General features: G+C 37.4%; 1 long non-coding RNA gene across 5 annotated transcripts in view; it reads right to left on the bottom strand.

The window, feature by feature from the left end:
- The window catches only part of LOC141278530 (uncharacterized), a 271,211-nt gene that overhangs the window by 74,763 nt on the left and 176,499 nt on the right, over positions 1-19,949 (bottom strand). For all 5 annotated transcript variants that reach the window (XR_012331296.1, XR_012331299.1, XR_012331298.1 and 2 more), the window contains one exon: positions 17,434-17,549. This is a non-coding gene — a long non-coding RNA (uncharacterized lncRNA). The remainder of the gene's footprint in view (positions 1-17,433; positions 17,550-19,949) is intronic.

The following is a 19,949-nucleotide window of genomic DNA, read 5'->3' as shown; positions in this document are numbered from 1 at the left end:
AGGGCATGAGGGAGACCTTATATGACTCCCAAATTTCTAGCTTGAGCAATGAATGGTGCAAATGGTGGAGCTATTCACCAAGCCTGAGAAAGGGGATGGGGAATTCATTGACTTTCTCTTTTGATTAATTGGGTCCAAAAGTGGAGCTCTAATAAATATAATTTTGTGTTTTCCAGCCTACTCATTTGTTTTTATTTAAAAGTATCTTGTTATAAATAGAGCAAGATTTAAATATTCTGAAGAAATACTGGTGAGAGGGCAGTTGAAATTGTCATATGATTGCTAAATATGATTGCTAGAGTCATCTGGTTCAGAACTGGGCCAAGTATCCAATTTTTTCAAGGAAAGAAACAATTTTTTCTGCATTCAATGGGTAGATTTTGAGTGCCTACTGTGTATCAGGCACCACTGAGAGCTGGGGATATAGTAGGGAAAAAAACAGGCACAATTCCTGCTCCCATTGTGTTTACAGTCTACTGCAAAAATAGAAATGATGAGTAGACACCAATGAAGATAAATTCATCTCAGAAAGTTACACATGCTATGAAGAAAATAAAAACAGTATAGAACACAGTAAGGAAAGAGTGACAAGAGTGGGGAAGAAGAAGGTGAGATTATGCCTCTCGGAAGGGCTGGCATTTGACCTGAGCCTTGAAAGGTGTGGAGACAGCTCTGCAGAGAAACAGGAGAAGACCTTTTAGACAGCAGATTCCAGAATTCCTATAAAGAGGCAGCAATCTGATTGGAAGAAGTTTGAGGGGACTTTTTTGGAAGTGACATTTGAAGAGAAAACACACTGTTTTACTGTTTAGTTATAGTGCATACTTATTTGAGATGGAAGCAGCTGATACAAAAAACTCTCTTCACACCTCCCAAGTGGTACTTTGGGTTACCAGCAGTTCCAAGCAGAGAGAAGAGTGAAAGAACAGGCACAAAAACAGAAACTAGCTTGGCTCTCCTAGGGGCTGGAACAGGTAAAGAAACAGAGGAGTGAGTAGTAAGAGACGAGCTCAGGGAGCAGTGGGCTGGGAGGGCCACATGATGCCTGGCCTGGTAGACCCTGGTAAGAGGGTTAGAGGGTCTAAGCAGGGAAGTGATGGGGGTGTAATTTCTGTTTTCTTATATTAAATCCTCAAGTCATCATCTTGTGCAGTTACTGGTTTTAGCATATACTGATAGTAAAACAGTACGTTTAGAAAAAAGCAGCACAAAATATTTGTTGTTATACTTTCAATATTTTTATGTAAAATACTCGCCTTCTTCAGGCTGTATCTAAGAGATGCCGTATTACTGCTTATCACTAACACCTTCCAAATGTGTGTAAAGCGCTAGTCTTCAGGAGGAGAAATATAGCATTGTCTCAAAATGGCATTTGCTGACACTGAAAGGTATACCTAACTCATGTTCTGGAGATGTGTTCTATTTGTCGCCAATGAAATAACAATACACTTAAGATTTGTTGAACTCCTTGTTAAAGATAACCGGTATACCTAAAGCAAGTTGAAAAAACAGACAAACTCTGTGATTGGGGAAGCTCTGTATTTGCCTCAAGACATCGGTAATGCTCTTCCATTAACGGTACCAAATATCTGATGATGTCGAAGCATTTTCCTTGGGGCAGAGTACAGAACTTTAAAATTGTTCCTTGACTTTTTTACGAATATGGGGAAATCTCTCACCTGCTCTAGCAATTTCTGATCATATGTGCAAGTAGAGGGATGAATTGCCTAAGAACAACATGATGGTTTTCTTAAACGATATTGGGAAAATACAGGAGACAACTGTTTTTTTCTTTTAAGTTACAGAATCTGTAACAATGAAAATGGGATCATTAAAAGCAAGAGATTTTTTTTTCTCTCTTGAAAACCCAAACCCATGGACTTTTAGGGTGGAAAAATGTTTTTAAAGTATGGTTAATGCCAGGCACTTGAGTTAATTAATTGATGGATTGGACCATTGATTCATTCTACAAACAGTTACACACCTACTGTATTTTGGATGATATCCAGGAAAAACTCATTAAATGTAGCATCTGTATAATCAAGTTGTTCACAGCCTAGCTGATGAAGCAAAGCAGAAACATATAAAATGTTTACATGCAGGAGAATTCATATGAAACAGCAGTAGAAGAGATATCACAAGGTAGTACAGGTTTTGAATACCAGATAGCACTACAGATCATTTATGCAGTGGGAGCCTTTAGAAAGCTGAGTTCACTCAGCTGGGCTCCCTCCTGTCTGGACATTTTCTCCAAGTGTGTAGACAGATTTCTTCAACAGTATACACCTCACTGAGGTCAGATCGGGGTTAAAGTTTATATTTGAACAGCAGAAAATGTACAGGTCCCAAGTCAGTTTCACAATAACAGCTCTATATCCTTAAAAGGGAATGTTTTTTCACCCATAATCAAAAAGATCTTTCATATATTCCACGCTCTATTATTTTCTTTAGTGAACAGACACTTTAAATTGCATACTTGTAAAGCTTCTGAAAGAAGCCTTTCAGAAATCCATCATTAGTCTTCTCTCCTTCAAAGGACTAGCTCCTCCCTCAATGTGCTTTAATGCAGACTCAGGAGACAGCCATGGACAAGCACAGAGATTTATTTAAAAGAAATTTAAAATAAATATCTGACCACTATGCTCGAATAGAGATTTGAATTGCCTGAGGGTGACTTGATGTTTTCCTTATATGAAATTGAGAAAGCATCAGAGGAAAAAAAAAATTTTTTTTAAGTTGCAGAATTTTGAAGCTACACTACTTATTATAAAATTGTAACTCTGGCTCATTTTCCCTCTCCTTCCCTCCACTCCTTTCACCCTTTCCTTCCTAAAGCCATTAGGTGGAACAGAGTGAGGCAGGCATCCATGCCAGTCTGAGGGAGTTGCAGTGGTCCAGATCGGGGTGCCAGAGCCCCAGCGGATTGAGAGGGCGTCTGTGCAGAAGGGCAGCTGGGCGCGGTCTGTAAAAGCTTAAGGAGAGTGACGAGGGTGTCCATAGGAGTGGTTGTCCCTGCATGGCCCAATCAGGATCAATACAGATACCAAAATAAATAAAAATGGCGAAGAATAATATAGAAAACCATGAGTCCATGCAGATACAAATAAATAAATGAACAAGCTGAAAGTTCGATGAGGAATAAGATAGTAATAACCCAGTTTCAAAGCACCAGCCCACACAACACTTACTGATTACTAAAATGAAAACTAACTTTATAGTGGAGAAGCTTTGCAGACTCCACCTTAATTTAGTGAACTTCTTTGGTAATGGAACTAATCAAAATTGTGTGCCAACTGCAACAAGAAGAACACAGCATTCCTCCTGTGATATTCCTGCCGAAGATGTACAATCTGAATCTAAACACGAGGAAATATCAGACAAACCCAAACATTCTGCAAAACATGAGAACGTTCTACAAAATAGCTGGCCTTTAAATTTCAAGTGTCAGGATCGTGATGGTCAAAGAAAGATAGGTGATTGTTCCAGGAAAAGGAGAGTAAAAGGACCTGACAACGGAATGTACCCTGTAATTCTAAGCCAGATCCTTTTACTATAAAGGTCATTATCGGGACAACTGGTGAAAGTTAAACGGGGTCTCAGGATGAAATGTTAGTAATATTTTTGTGCTAACTTCTTGATTTCACTGGTTGTATTATAGTTGTATAGGAAAAGGTCCTTGTTTGTAAGAAATATATCAATACATTCATAGTATTCTGGGGTAATTGGATATCAGGTTGGCAACTTGTCCTAAATGGTTCAGGAAAATAAAAAGTTTCCTGTACTGTTACCTCCAACTTTTCTGTCAGTTTGTGATTGTTTTAAAATCATAATTTTGAATTTGCTTTTACAACCAATGGCAATCCTTCAGTATTGAACACGTACACCGTTGGTGTACATATCACATTGTTTAAATAGGTAATCCAAGGGGCACTGTAAAGCATTTTATCTGACCGCCTGACAATGATGACAGCTCAGACTGTCACTGGGGTTTTATTAGTATTCATATAGTCATGTAGCATATTCTTTCTCCATTTTAAAGAAGGGGAAAACATCTTGGTGATCAAGTGCATTGTTAAATAGAAAATGGGATGATTTATTTTAGTATTATAAGTTTATTTTCAGTATTGTAGTTGAAAGCATGTGATTTTCTTTCAGATTCAGTCTTACGTTCAAAGAAGGTCATTTTTACTCATTAAAGAAACCAGAGCCAGATAAGACATATATTGCAACCTTGGCTAATTTGCCAGCCCAATCCAATTTTATAAATTAATTTTATACTTTCTTCTATAACTTCAAAATTATTCTTGCTTTTGCTCTTCAAAAATACATAGAAATTTAATTAAATTGGACCAGTGATAAAAATATCTACCTAAAGAGATTTAAACAGAAATTATAACCCCAACTCAAAAGAAATAAGAACAACCAACACTTATTAAGCAGTCCCAATTGAAAGGATCTTTCCCTCTAGATAGATACACACATACATACGTGGATATAAATATACATCATATGTACATATTTATAATACCATAATGCTATTAGGTACTATTATTAGACCTATATTTTAATAAGTAAATTGAAGTCTAGAAGGTTGCATAAAGTTATATAAGTTGTTAAGTGAAAGGCATAGTTTGTCATGTAAAAATGTATCTCAACTATGCATGCTCATAAATCTCTTCACTAACCAGCCTTCTGAGGCAGTATGGCTGTCTTCGGAATTGCATAGGACCTGGAGCAATTATGCCCCTAAACCACTGTACCCTATTACTGCCAGATATTAGTGTTCCTAAGAAATCCGGTTAAGTGCCATATCTAAAGGAACTCAGAGTGGATATAAGTAATATAAGAACACCACCAAGCCTCTTATAGGTGGACAAATGAAGTAACTCATTTGAGGGATGGTAGGAATTGTGGGTTGATTGTGTTCATCTGAACCTTAAGTCTTTTTGACACGAATGCGCTAACATATCATTTTTTCCCTCAGTTAACGGTGGCCCTGATTCACTGCCCTAAGCAAATAGAACAGAAGCTCCAAAGGAAGGGACACAATATAATCTTCACCTCCTCCCACTCACCCCAATTACCACGGTCACCTGCATTTACATTGACTGGGGAAGGAGGCAACGTTCAGGGAAATATTGATTATCTTTTCAATTTCATGTCCAATCTATTTTAGAAACTATATGACATCAGTTTAATTTGAAGTAAGCTAAGAATGCTAATAGAATTCTATGTTATGGCCTACATTTAGAAATTCATAAAGCAGTAATTGCTGGTTTATTTTTTAAGAAACTTTCTTGGGTAATTATTTCTATTTTAAATATAAATGTGCTGTGATGAAATTATTCTTGAATAAAGTCCAGAATAATTTTATTTTACCAATCTAGTCGGGAAAAAAGTAGTTTCCTGCTATGGACTGAATGTGCCCCCCAGATTCATATGTTGAAGCCCTAACCTCCAGTGTGACAATATTTGGAGATAGGGCTTTTAGGAAGTAATTAAAGCTAAATGAGTTCCGTAAGGATGGGGTTCTAATTGGATAGAATTGTTGACCTGATGAGAAGAGGAAGAGATCTTTCTCTCTTTTCAAGAACAGGCACACACTGAGGAAAGGCCATGTGAGCACATCTGCTAGCCAGGAAGAGAACTCTCTTCAGAACCAACCACGCACCCTGATCTTGAATTTCCAGCCTCCAGAACTGTTAGAAAATGTATTTCTGTTGTTTAAGCCATGTAACCTATGGTATTTTGTTTTGGCAGCCTGGGTTAACTAACAAATTGACCTTCAATTTAAAGAGAGAAATTCTATGTGGTTGTATTTAATTCCTAGTTTCACTCTCGGAAGCTGCTGAAATCATTACTTCTTTTACAAAAATCTCCATTTCTTTATTTCATTTCATAAGAAGAAAGTTAGTTAGATTTCTTTCCCTGTGACAGAGTTGCCATACATTGCTATTAGAATCATATCTGATGCAAAATATCTTCATAGTGCCACCATTCAGGAGCTGTGCAGTATTTCAGGAGGATGTTTTTTTTTGCGGTAGGCGGGCCTCTCACTGTTGTGGCCTCTCCCGTTGTGGAGCACAGGCTCCGGACGCACAGGCTCAGCGGCCATGGCTCACGGGCCCGGCCGCTCTGCGGCATGTGGGATCTTCCCAGATGGGGCACAAACCCGTGTCCCCTGCATCGGCAGGCGGACTCTCAACCACTGCGCCACCAGGGAAGCCCCAGGAGGATGGTTTTTAAGCTTACAAAACAGGAGTTACATCTGTTCTAGTAAATGAATCAGCAAGATGCTAATGAGGTTAGCAAGGGTACTGTTCTGGTCACAGCTAAAGAGAGGATTGGCTAAGTTCCCTTCTGACACAGTACATCTTGGAATCTGATTCTCAGACTTTATGTGCAGAGTTCGGGAAGTGGGTCATTTCTTTCAGATTAAGTTACTTTGCCAACTGAGTAGTTATTATTCAAGTGTAATAAAAATGACACAAAAACTCAGGGGACTCCAAAATTAAGCAGCTGATGAGTCTGTGTGCTCACAGCATAGACTTCTTGTAGGGATGGTAGTTACAGTGAACTGCTCTGGTGCCAGATGCTTGAGTTAGCATCCCAACTTAGAATCCCACTTCATGTTATTAACCTGAGGCAACCTAGCTGAGCTTCTGTTTCCTCACCTGCAAAACGGGTATGATGGTACCTACTACTAAGGAGTAAATGAGTAAATGCACATAAAGCCATTGGAAAAGTTCCTTGCGTGTGGCACTCAAGAAACGTTAGCTATGAAAGTAGTAGGAACAACTCTGTATGTGAGTGCCTACATACGTAGAAGAAGCATGAAACAATTTCATTTTACAAATTGTACATGATTGGCTTTGTAAGTTTATGTAAATGCAGAAAATTATGGCCCTTACTTCTATAGCTAAAGAGCTCATTCCTTCTCTTTAAATGATCTTTAAAGACAGAATCAGGGTAGGATGTTGTCCTGGCTGGCCTCCATTTGTCCCTCCAGATCCATTCCCCACTCTTTCCTGCCTTACTAAGCCCCAGGAGATCAACCTCTCCTCTTTTCAACACTGGCCTCCCGCCCTCTGGTTTTCTGTGGGTTTGTTCAATGGGAGGCATTGGTGGGAGATTAGAAGTTGGAAAGAGAAAAGGATCAGAGTCTCTTCCTCCCCGTTTCTAAGGTTTCAGTTGTGAATGTTTTCCTCCCTGTGAGGTGCGGCCTCTTCACATGGCCAACACCTCGTCTGTAAGCCTTCCTTCTCTTGCCCATTCCAATTTAGGGGTGGTAACACTAGCCCACTGTTCCTAGTCCCTGAGTCAAGGTGCCTCATAATCCCTTGTTCCCTTGTCTTTTTGTTAACTATTATATTAAATATTATTCAATTATTTTTTTCCACCTGCTATGGATTTTGACTGATACAGATACCTTTTGTTTACTTCTATGTTTATCGAGTTTGATAGTATTCTTAGAGGTCATCTTTTTATTTTTTTGCGGTACGTGGGTCTCTCACTGCTGTGGTCTCTCCCGTCGCGGAGCACAGGCTCCGGACGCGCAGGCTCAGCAGCCATGGCTCACGGGCTCAGCCGCTCCGTGGCATGTGGGATCCTCCCGGACCGGGGCACAAACCCGCATCCCCTGCACCGGTAGGTGGACTCTCAACCACTGCACCACCAGGGAAGCCCCTAGAGGTCATCTTTGATTGTCCTATTTCTAAGTTACATATTGTATATCACAATATACTTATTCAGAATTATAAAATAAATTAACTGGAAATTATCATAATGCCCAGATAGTTTAACTTCTCCAATACAAGAATTCTTTCCATGTATTGTAAGAATTTTTTAAATTTGTAATTATATAATTTATTAGTATCATTCAAGAATAAATCTGAAAACAGTAATTCAAAAAGATACATGCACCCCAATGTTCATAGCAGCATTATTTACAATAACCAAGATATGGAAGCAACCTAAGTGTCCATGAACAGATGAATGAATAAAGAAGATGTAGTGTATACATACAATGGAATACTACTCAGCCGTAAAAAAGAATGAAATTCTGCCATTTGGAATGTGGATAGACCTAGATGGTATTATACTTAGTAAATAAGTCAGACAGAGAAAGACAAATACTCTATGTTATCATTTATATGTGGAACTTAAAATATAAAACAAACAAATGAATATAACAGAAACAGATTTACAGATATAGAGACCAAACTAGTGTTTACTAGTAGAGAGAGGGATAGAGGAGGGGCAAGAGAGGGGTAGGAGATTGAGCGGTACAAACTACTATGTATAAAACAAATAAGCAACAAAGTACAGCACAGGAAAATATAGTCATTATTTTGTAATAACTTTAAATGGAGTTTTATCTATAAAAATATTGCATCACTGTGTTGTACACCTGAAACTAATATAATATTGTAAATCAACTATATTTCGATAAAAACAGGTCTGAATATTGACTGATTGAAGGTCATTTCTAAAATAATGCCAGAAAAAAACAAGCAAAGCCTTAAAATGGTAGTATAGCAAACTCTTTTGACCTGTCATGAAGGTTAAAAGAAACCAAAAACTGCCTCACCCAATTACAGGCACCATCATGGATGGCATATAAGCATATATCTCATTACAAGTAAATTACCCCAGTCAATTCTTGGGTATTCTTCCACCTAAAGATGTAGTTTGAAAAATATCAATAGCTAAGCACTTTTGAATTTAAGAGAGAGTAAACTGACATATTAACTTTTTTATCCTGAAGCCAAAAAGCTGAACTATTACTATCCTAGAAAAGTGAGGTAAACACACTGAATTGAGGAAATAGTATGAAACCCAAGTATAGCCCCCCATAAGAATGTATGTACCAAACTAGATGGTTTGACTCCTTCTGTAGCATATTTAATGACATCTCAGAAGAGAGACCAGAGCCATGGTATTATAAAGACTGCATACCACTTCAACTGAGTTCTTATGCCATCCTTGCCATTCTATCCATCTACTGAAAATGAATAGAAAACAAAATATCTCTTAAACAGTAGCTAGAAGGGCAAAAGAAACTTGGTTCAGCTATACTAGGAAGAATCATGAGTGTACTCGCATTATTTCAGAAAAAAAATGTCTGAATAGAACTGCTCAATTATGAACAGTGTGAAAGAAAGCGCCGTGGCAAATAAGCAAACATATCATAGCAAAACAAAATATGCAGAAAAGAGGAAGAAAGCAAGCAAGAAAGGAATGTGACTTTCAAAGGAAGAAATGTGAAACAAAACACACTTCAAAGCACAAGAAAATTCATCATGATGATCTTACCTTAGAGAATAACCTAGTGAGAACATGAATTCAAGAGCTCAAAGATAAGATGATGAGCAATAAAAATAGAGGAAAAGGGGACGTGTAGATTTAAGAAAATGAAAGAAGGCTATAAACATAATCACAGAAATAAGTAAATTAAAGAAGGCAAAGTAAAAAATAAACTTCACTAAAAATTGAAATACTGATGTAGAAGAAAAGTTTGAGATAATTTTAATAAATGCATAGGAGAGAGGCAAAAAAAATTTTTAAGGAATCACAGGATGGCTAATAGATATTGAAGACAAATAAAATCCAACATATGACTATACAGCACTCCTTAAATAAGGAATCTGACCAAAGAAAAGCAGATGTATCTGTAAAGAAAAGAATGCTGCCTGCTATTCCAGTTCTACAAGAATCAAGCCACAAGACACTGCGGTCACCTACCTACTGACAAGTGCACCCTGAGGGGAATACACAATGAAGAAAAACAGGTCTTCTGTGCTTTGGATATACTGGTCCCTAGATAGTTAAGATACATATCGAAGGAAAACTTCAGTGACCCCAGATTCTTGCATCTCTACATACTTAGAAAAGCACTAAAATCATTAACTTGAGATGTCTGGTCTTTGTGATTAGGAGTAATCTTTTGATATTCGACTGCATGATTTTTTTCCCAGCAGAAAATTCATACACATGCTGGCACCTCCCTTACCTCTTTGGAATAGCTCCTCAGAGCTACCTGAGAGGCTGTCTCCCAGGCTATAGTCCTCAGTTAGGTCCCAGAATGAAACTTACCTTGCAACATTTACATTGTGCATTTTTCTTTCAGTCGACATAAAAAATTTTTCCTGAAATGAAGAATTCGCTGAATTTCTCTCTCTACACACATATGCGCACATGCACACGGATACACACACACACACACACACACACACACACACACACACACACACACACACACTTACTTATTTAACGAGAATGGTATTCATCTAAACATATTGATGACTACTACCAGATGGTCAAATTTAGAATGATTTTAAAATATTTGTATCATTTTGATTTTTCTAAGGTAAACATGTTTCATCTTTATAAAAAATTAATTGATTTACCTAAAAAATTCGGTGATATAATAGACATTGTCTGTACTCCACCCATATCTGTCTAACCCTTTTGTGTGCTCCAGCTGACTCCCTACTACCATTATCCACATTTCTGTGCCCAAGTGCCATTTCCGCTCAACTGTGGAAGGCTACTGTAGCCCTTCTACACATGGAAAATGATCCAGAGGTACTGAGAGATTAACGTCCACTCCCAGCAGCCCTAAAACCAACCCCCTTGAACTTCAGCAGGATCATTGCGACCTGTGTCTTTTTACCATTTTCCAGAGTCTTTCCAAGGGACGAATTCCAGTTACGCACCATAGAAATGGACTGACTAAAGTAGTCTTTCTTAGCTGCTTTCCCTTCTCCCACTATCCAGCTGCCCTGCTGGTGTCCCCTGCTCCACTCAAATAAACTATTTGCACTCAAATTATTGCCTTAGGATCTTCTTCTGAAAAAACACAAACTAATACATACATCATGTAAAAATAATAAAAATAAACATTAGAATTCCAAAAGTGTGACAAAATGATTCTGGGTAATGGTATAATTGTTATTTTATACTTTTTCTTCACTGCATGTTTTAATTTTTTTAATTGTGAAGAAAGATTATAAATAAAAAGTGAAGCAAAAGACACAGACTAAAAGTAAAACAATGAAGCAGACATTATCAGTGTAAAATAGCAACCAACCATATACACTATATAGTATATATAGTATATATATATAGTTATATACTATATAACTATATATATAGTTATATAGTATATATATATACACACATATATATGTGTGTGTGTGTGTATATACATATATACTATATATATATATATATATATAGTTATATACTATAACTAAGTAACACTATCAATTATCAGCACATTCTGCCCCTTAACACCATTTCCTCTGTGCAAAATTAATTTTACATCACAGATCTGGAAGGCAAGGCTACCCATCACTGTACCTAGGTCTGTATCTTCTTCCCTATTTTCCTCTCTTCCCCTATCAACTGTTTTGATCCTGTTAATTTCTTGTTATTGTACTATATCTACCTCTGTGCTTATTAGTGCATTGTATATATCACTAAAAGTCTAGTTTTTAAAAAAGCAACCTACACAGAACCTTAACATATAAGAATAGCACAAGTTCATGAATACTATTTATTACAGTTCAATAATTTTATAAATTATATCCAGAAACATAATGGGGTTTATTCAAGGTCAATAGCTACTCAAAAGCAGTTAGAACTAAAACCAAACCAGGTCTCCTGAATTCTTGCCTAATGATTTCCAAAAGACCACTCCATTCCAAATCTCCTTCTAAACCTATTTCCCTATCCAGATGCCTGGTAGACAGTGATGTCAGGCAAACAGGCAAGAGGCAAAGAAAAGGTGATCAGAGGCAAAAGCAATAGATAGACCTTGAAAAGGTAAAGATCACAATGGCCTACCCAGGATTCAGCATGATTTACTGGTTTCTACTAGAGAGAGATGGGTGGGTCTGATGGACAGAATGGGAGTGTTTATGCAACAAGTAGCAAGTCTGAACAAGCTCAACTATCACATGCATCCATGTCTGGCCAGTTTGTCTTCTAGGTTAAGGATTAATCACAGTCTTTGCTACAACTCTCTTCCTCTTTTGTCCCAGAAGTTCAAGGCTCTGCAGTTAAGAAAAATATACCATCTACGTTTTCAGATGTTTTGAAATAAAGTTCAAAGGACAAATACTTCTTCCACAATCCTAATGTCAATCTGAGGTTGGATTCTTCAGAGCAATTGCCTGCAAATTAAGGATAGCTCTCAGTGTTTCTGGAAGGACAAAGAAAGGCTAAAAGTTATCTCCCTTTAACAGACTAGTGTGTGTTTTGAATAGTGTACATTGATCGATTTTTTTTTTCTTCAGAAGAAACATAGAAAGAAGCAAAAATAAAATTATTTATTATATGCCATTTAAGGTCAAACAAGGTCACAAAAGTTTACATATGGACATTCACATCATAGTGGCATATTAATATTCTGTTACCTGTCACAGTCTTCTCAAGCTAAACTTTGAAATCAAAGTTCTCATGTCATGCATTCATGAATTGTGCTCACAAATTGTTGAGTTAGGTTGTGTATTATACATAATACAGAGCTACAGCATGAGCGGTTTAGAGACAAGTAAAACACTGTCGTAGCAGATAGAAGTTTATACTGTATTTGGTGAAGGCTATAATTAGCATAACAAAAACTAAAAATAGATGAATGCTTTTGAAAGATTAGCTTTATTTATAAGCTCAAACCTTCAAGTTGGAGTGAGCCACATGGTCTGATTGCCCTTTGTTTCCTTCCTGTTTCTCTTGAGTTTGTTTGAATGCTTTGTTTTAAAGTTCCAGTCTTGATTGGACTGTGTTGACAGAATTAAGGAAAAAAGTTAAAAATCTATCTTCAGACTGAGACGTTTAAAGGGAAAGGATCCCTGTTGAGGTCCCCACACTGCTGGCTGTAACCCATATGAAATTCTCCTGAGAGGAAGGTGAATGACTGCAAATCAGAGCTCAGAACTTCAGATCCATCTTCACACCCTACAGGTGAAGCCCTTCTTTCTTTACTCACCTTGAGAAATCTGGGTTTGCTTTTAATGAACCAACTCTAGATGTTTCTACTTAAAGAAAAAAAACGCTTAGTGTGATTACAGAGCAAAAAACGACTACCTCTAACTAACTGGAGAGTCAAGTGAGGAAGGCTTTCAAAGGATTCAATGTTTGAGCTCAGAATTGAAGAAGAGTTTCCACAATGAGTATGTGAGACCGTCCAGTCTGAGCCGGCAGCACCAGCTAAGCCACAGGGGTATGCAAAAGACAATTGAGGAATACCTCATATTCCACTAAGGCTGACTGATGTTTCTAGCCTGGATAAATTGGTGAATAAAGTGCTATTAACTAGGACTGGAGTAAAGATGATGAATTTGATTTGGGGCATTACAAGTTGGGGAAAGTCCAGTGCTGTGTTGGAGCCAGCACGCACATCTTCTCCCAAGTCTGCATTCAATGATGTTAAGACAGTAGCTTGAAAGAGGTCATAATGAGAGTATTTACACTATAGACATTAGCAAATGCTTATAAATAATTTATTTTGAGAGCCTTTACCAGCACATCACTGGTTGCAGTGATGGTGGGATATCTCTGCGAAGTGTACCAATCAGATGAGGAACTCAGGAGACAAGTCAGGGCCAGAGAGAGGGCCTTTGAACCACCTGAAAAAAGTATCTGAAGATGTAAAGAATTTTAGATATCTTGGGAGAGATTGCATTGTGGGAAGTTGAATAGAAACCAGACAGATCTTTGAGGAATATTTACTTAAAAGAGGTACATAGGGAAAGGTCCTGTAAAGGAGAAAGAAGACTTAGAGAAATAGAAGTAAACATTAGAATAGGGAAGCTTATCAGTGATTAAAGACCAAAGCGCTAGTGGAGCAGAACCAATAGCCATCATTCCCATCATCATCACCACCACCAGAGCAGCTCACAATTATTGAACTATTTATGCCGAGAAATGTACTATGTATTTTTCTGTATCATCTAATTTAAATCTCAATCGTAAGAAATAAATACTATTATCTTTATTTGACATAGGAGGAAACTGAGGCTGACAGTGTTTAAATAATCTATGCAAAATGAAATAGTTGTTAGATGGCATAGCCAAGACTCACACTAAGGTCTGTATCAGCCCAAACTTTGCTTTCAGAAGCCAATTTGAATGTATTTCGGAGATCATTCAATCATTACAGACCATCGAAAACTCACATAGCTTTACTTCCTGGCCATTTCTACCTTTGCTAATAAAAATCATGGTAGAAAAGTATAAAACAGAGAAGTAGCTGTATCTTGGCTTTTAGTTTGCAGTTCCAACCAAAAATAAATTAAAAACTTGGAAACAGAAGAGACTTAAATAAAATGAGCTTTTAGACTTTTCTGTGAACATTAATTATCCAGGATACATTTTCCCCAATTATCACAGCTAATTAAAAGTTTGGATATTATCCACGGCTTTATTTAAAGTACTCTTTTTTTATTCTTCATATGACTGGTTTTATAATATAATAGAAACTCTCAAGTAAGCCAGCTTAACTTAGTCTTCATGAATTTTAAGTGTGAAAACTTTAAAAACTTAAAGGACAGGTTTTTAGTGACTAAATAGTTGAGGGAAGGAATTATTAGTCTTAATAAGTTATTTGGATGATTAGATATAGTGCTTCTTTTGGTAGCTGCGTGCTTTCTTGAAATCTTAATTTTTTTACAAAGTATATCTTATAAGATTTTTATTTTATTAGTATCAAAATTTAACTTCTTGCAAACTTTTTTTCCTTCATTTGTTGCTCATGTATTGGCCTCAGCTGTGTATAATATGAGGCAGAGCTGCAATAATATAAGGTGAGACTTTTATAGTTCTTACCTTGTAATGGGTACTATTCTAATGGTTTTACATATATTAACTAATTTGGTACAACATCTTTGAAAGGTAAGTACTTTTATTATGCTCATTTTACAGAGGGAAAAAACAGAGGCATAATTAGGCATGACCTGACCAAGATTTCATTGTTAATAATTAGAGGAGCAGGGATTCAAACTCAGGCAGCCTTCTTCCATATGATGTTCTCTTTACCACCATACAAGAGTCTTTTATAAAATCAAGACTACTATTACAATAGCTGGCATGTAGATAGTTAAATCTGATTTTACAATATATACATTAGGCCCAGGGCTTCCCTGGTGGCGCAGTGGTTAAGAATCCGCCTGCCAATTCAGGGGACACGGGTTCAATCCTGGTCTGGGAAGATCCCACATGCCCGCGCAGCAACTAAACTAGTGAGCCACAACCCCTGAGCCTGCGCTCTAGAGCCCGTGCTCTGCAACAAGGGAAGCTACGACAATGAGAAGCCTGCACACCGCAACAAAGAGTCGCCCCCGCTTGCTGCAACTAGAGAAAGCCCGTGCGCAGCAACGAAGACCCAACACAGACAAAAATAAAAACCAATTAATTAATTTAAAAAAATTAGCCCCACTTCTAATGAATTTTAATTTGTAAACAGCTGAAATCATAAATCAGAGGAACTGAAAGCTGATTTATCTAATCACGTTTCAACAAAGTAGACAAAATACCGTAGTAAGCATTTCAAGATGTGTCAATTGATGCATAATTCATTTACTTATTTAAAGCTAGTAAAATAGATTATGAAAGTCCAAAAATTGTTTCTGAATTTTTTGTAGAAATCTTAGAATATATTCCCTGTAATTTGCTACATAAGCATTATTACCCATGAACTCTCAACATGGAACTAAATCTACCTTGTTAGCGTAACTGCTCATCTTTGCTTTTAGGGCATATTCACAGCTATCTATGTGCAGTCAAGAAAAGCTTTCAATTACATGTTGTGCTAATGGACAAATACAGTTCACTTTACAGCAATTCTGTAAGTTCTTGTTTTCAGTCTTCACTTAACTATATTGCTAGAATTAAGGTAAGAAGTGAAAAGCCCAACTTCAGATCAAAATACTAAAGGTACAAGAATTCTAGTTTCTCCATTATTTAAATGAAAAACAGCCTTTTTCAGGCACCTGTATGTTTAACATTGTGTAGACCACATGTTAGGATGAGAGTAAAATGCGTTCACTTTTCCTTTGGATATGTGGGATTGGATAGATGCTGTCAACATTAGTCTTGTGGTAGAAGGTATGTGTTTTGAAATACAGCTGCTGAGACAATTACTCACTTTCACGTTATCTTAGCTGATCTATGGCACACAACCTGTCACACAACCATAATCACGAGAGAAAATTATCTTTTATTGAATAATGGTTGCTTGTGTAAAATATCTTACCCTTTTGTGAGTAATGACAACTGCACTTAATTGCTATAGCTAATGACTAGCTTCTCAACACCATCAAGGTTTCCTCTTCCTATTAATTATCTTCCATTTGCTGTCACGTCCATCTTGCTTTTCTGAGCCACTGAGATTTGGGAGGTATGCATTTCAATCCTGACTCTACTAGAGGTTACTCAGTTGGCCTCTCTCGTGGTTTTCTGCACCTGCTTCCTTCCCTTTGAGTTCAATATATCTCAGAGGAGGATCATGCATCGACTCATTAAAAATTCTCTAACTGAAGGAGTTTCAATGGGTTTTTGGTAATTACAGCCTTGGGAAGTGTATAAATTACAAGCATTTAACCTTTTAAAACAACTAAATCACTGAACAAAATCAGCATTTATAAATTCAATAATACAGAGTGAGGTCTGGTAGAAAACTTTCCTTAGGTTCAGGAATCCACTGTGTAAAACTTCAAAATTCTGAGGTAGTACCAATCTTTTTATCTTACATTATTTTTCCCTGAAAACTTGGTTGTCAAAAGTACCTTGTCTCAGTTTGTGACAAAGACTGAAATATCTTCTGAAAAACAGAAAGATCTTTACCTCTTCCTGTCTCTGCTCATGAAGCTGGACAAATACATAGAACTTTATCTTACCATCTGGGTTCTGTTTTCTCTTTTAAATTACATTGTTGGTTTCTTCCTTCCACTACCGATTACACTAATGAAATCTAAATGGTGAACAGGAAAATTCTTGTGAAAGAGAATCACTCCAGGGATCTTGAAATCTACTAACACCAAGGTGAAGGGAGTCCTCATGATTCTCTGTGATGTTTGAAACAATAGGCTTGATAGTTTATAACTCTTACCAGGCTTTTGCTTCAAGGAAACATACCAACAGTTTGTATCATGTAAGAAAGTCCATAGAAAAGTTTAGGAGAATCCTATATGCATTTCTGATAACACTTCACAGACACTAAAGGTATTGTGGTATTATCACAAACATCTAAGATGTTAGCAACAATGTGAAATTGATACTTTTAGGAACTTTTCTAGTAGTAGCCTACTTGGGGAATGATGTTAAACCAGCAGGACTAAAAGAGTGCACAATATTCCAAAGCTGTAAGGGACAAACTAGACTACTTTAGTCATGGCCCCAAATCTTGGCTTTTTACTTCAACTTTCATACCTGCTTCTCTTGACTTTGGCACCTTTTTGGACGCCACTCCTGCCATTTTGGATATTGGTCCTCCTGCCAGTGACGACTTCCTCTGTCTCATCTTCACAGGCCAGCCATTGAGTCTTCTGTGAAAATAAGGAAAGGATTTGGAAAATTTTCCTAGTGCTTCATGGGCATTTCCAGATAAATGTCTCAAAAGAACCTTACATTCAACATGTTCCAAACTGCAGTTACTCTTTTTTCCTTCCAAACAAACCCCATCCTTCTGATTTCTGTATTTCTGACCATGCCCCCACCGTTCTCCCAGTTACTCAAACTTCTTTTTCCCTTCCTCCTCAGCATATCAAGTCATAGAGGTTCCACCTTAAATTTCTCACATCCTTTTCAGCTTTTCCATCCCAAGCTCCATAGCCTCGTGATCAGTTTTCCAACCATTGGTTCTCACTATTTCATTAGATCTGTGAACCACTTCCAGAAAAGATCCAATAATATTTTTTCCTTGGTGAGAAATCCTCCATGTTTCTTGTTGCATTCCAGGCACATAAATTCTCCTCGCTGGCATTCAAGATCATCCAAAATATATCTGGCATTTACTTATCATGTTCTACTTACTGATGTGGACTTTATACTCTTACCAAGCTCAACACCTTAATCTTCTTTGAACAGACCTGAACTTTGCTTTCTTGCTGCCTTTGCTGTTTTCTCACTGCGAAAACTGGTTTTTATAGTCCCTTCTGTCCAGAATAGCTCTCTCCAATAGAACTTTCTGTGAGAATGGAAATGCTCTGCAATTCTGTGCTGACCAATATGATAGCCAGAAGCACATGTGGTCACGGAACCCTTGGCATGTGGCTAGTGCAATTAAGGAACTGAATTCTTAATTTTATTTGACATTAACGAATTTAAATTTCAATTTTCACATGTGCTCATGGTTACGGGATAGTACGGGTCTGGATCCTGCTTCCATCCCTCAGAATTGTCTCCATCCTACAGTGCCCAGGGCAATCATCTATATTCTGATGCCTCTACTGATTTCCCTAGTTGGAATAATTCCTTCTTAAACCCTTACAACAATTTAGCTGTATCTTTTTACAACTTGTAACACTCAATAAGATATACGGTCGGCCAAAAAGTTCATTCGGGGTTTTCCATAAGATGTTATGTTAAAAACTGAACGAACTTCTTTGCCAACCCAATAATAAGAAAAAAAAGTGATTAAAAACCTGAATTCTGGATACACACTACCATACACTAGCTGTGTAGCTTTGGGCAATTCCCCTAGCTTCTCCAACCCTCAATTTCATCATTTGATAGTTGCTCCCTCAGCGAGTTGTTGTGAGGACTAAATAAGAAAAAAACAAGTGTAAGGCTTAGCTTTGTTTTAAGTTGTCTATGTGCAAATTACTGATTGATTCCTTAGAATTGTGAATCCTTAGGAGATGCTGGATCACTTAGGATGCCACAACAAATAAGATACAGTCCCTGCCCATTCTTGAACTCACAGACTGCTGTGGGAATGTTTCATATCTTATCTTTCCTTCTGGATTTGAACCATGAGGAGCAGAAATTGTATTTCTTTCTTCCTTTTTTTTTTTTTTTTTCCTGGTATGCGGGCCTCTCACTGCTGTGGCCTCTCCCTGAAACAGCTTATCCACTGTTTTTCTCCCCTTTTACAGAAGATAAAACAGAGACCCAAACATATAAAGCAACCTGGTCAAAATATAGGCCATGTGTATTACTCCACTTCCTTCCAACTTTTAGAGGGTTTTGTTACAAGCGTTTTAACCACCCAACTGCTCATGGCGCTAAGATTCTGAATAATCTCTTTTTTTATTTCCTCTGTTTTCCATCTCTCATGAGCTTAGCCTCTGAATATACTTGACTATTACTCTTGAATTTTTTTTCCTGAGTAACGTTATATTCATCTTTGACAGGTACTAATATTTTTCACAATATATTTTTTTAATTCACTGCTTTGTCTCCAAGTTTACAGACAAAACTGTATCAGTTTGCTACTGCCACTATATGCTGCATAAGAAACCATCCCCAAACTCAGTGACCTACAGCAACAAGCATGTATTTCTTGTTCACACACCTTCAAGTTGATGGAATTTGGTTGATCTGGACTGTGTTGGCTGTGCTCGGTGCCAACTGTAGAATAGGTCCAGATCTACTCTATGGGTCTCTCATTCCTCTCGGGCTGGCTACCCAAGCATGTAATTTTCATGGCAAAAGTCGAAAGACTACATCCAAACTCACAAGCACATTTCAAACCTCTGCTAGTTTCATCTCACTAACACTCCATCAGCCAAAACAAGTCACATAGCCAAACCCATCATCAATAGTACAGGGAAGATATTCCTCCCGAAGAAGTGGGGGCATTGGGCAGTGAATGAACATTTGCTGAACAATCATTTAATTTTCCACACCAGTTCTGGAACTTCTCAAAACTTTACTGATACAACATTCTCTTCACCAGATATATTCAAATAATTTTCAGTGAATACTTGTCGGACATAAATAAG

This window comes from Tursiops truncatus, chromosome 4, assembly GCF_011762595.2.
Source record: "Tursiops truncatus isolate mTurTru1 chromosome 4, mTurTru1.mat.Y, whole genome shotgun sequence".
Lineage (NCBI taxonomy): Eukaryota > Metazoa > Chordata > Mammalia > Artiodactyla > Delphinidae > Tursiops > Tursiops truncatus.
The sequence above is the reverse complement of the archived record's forward strand: the minus strand, read 5'-3'. Positions and strand labels throughout refer to the sequence as shown.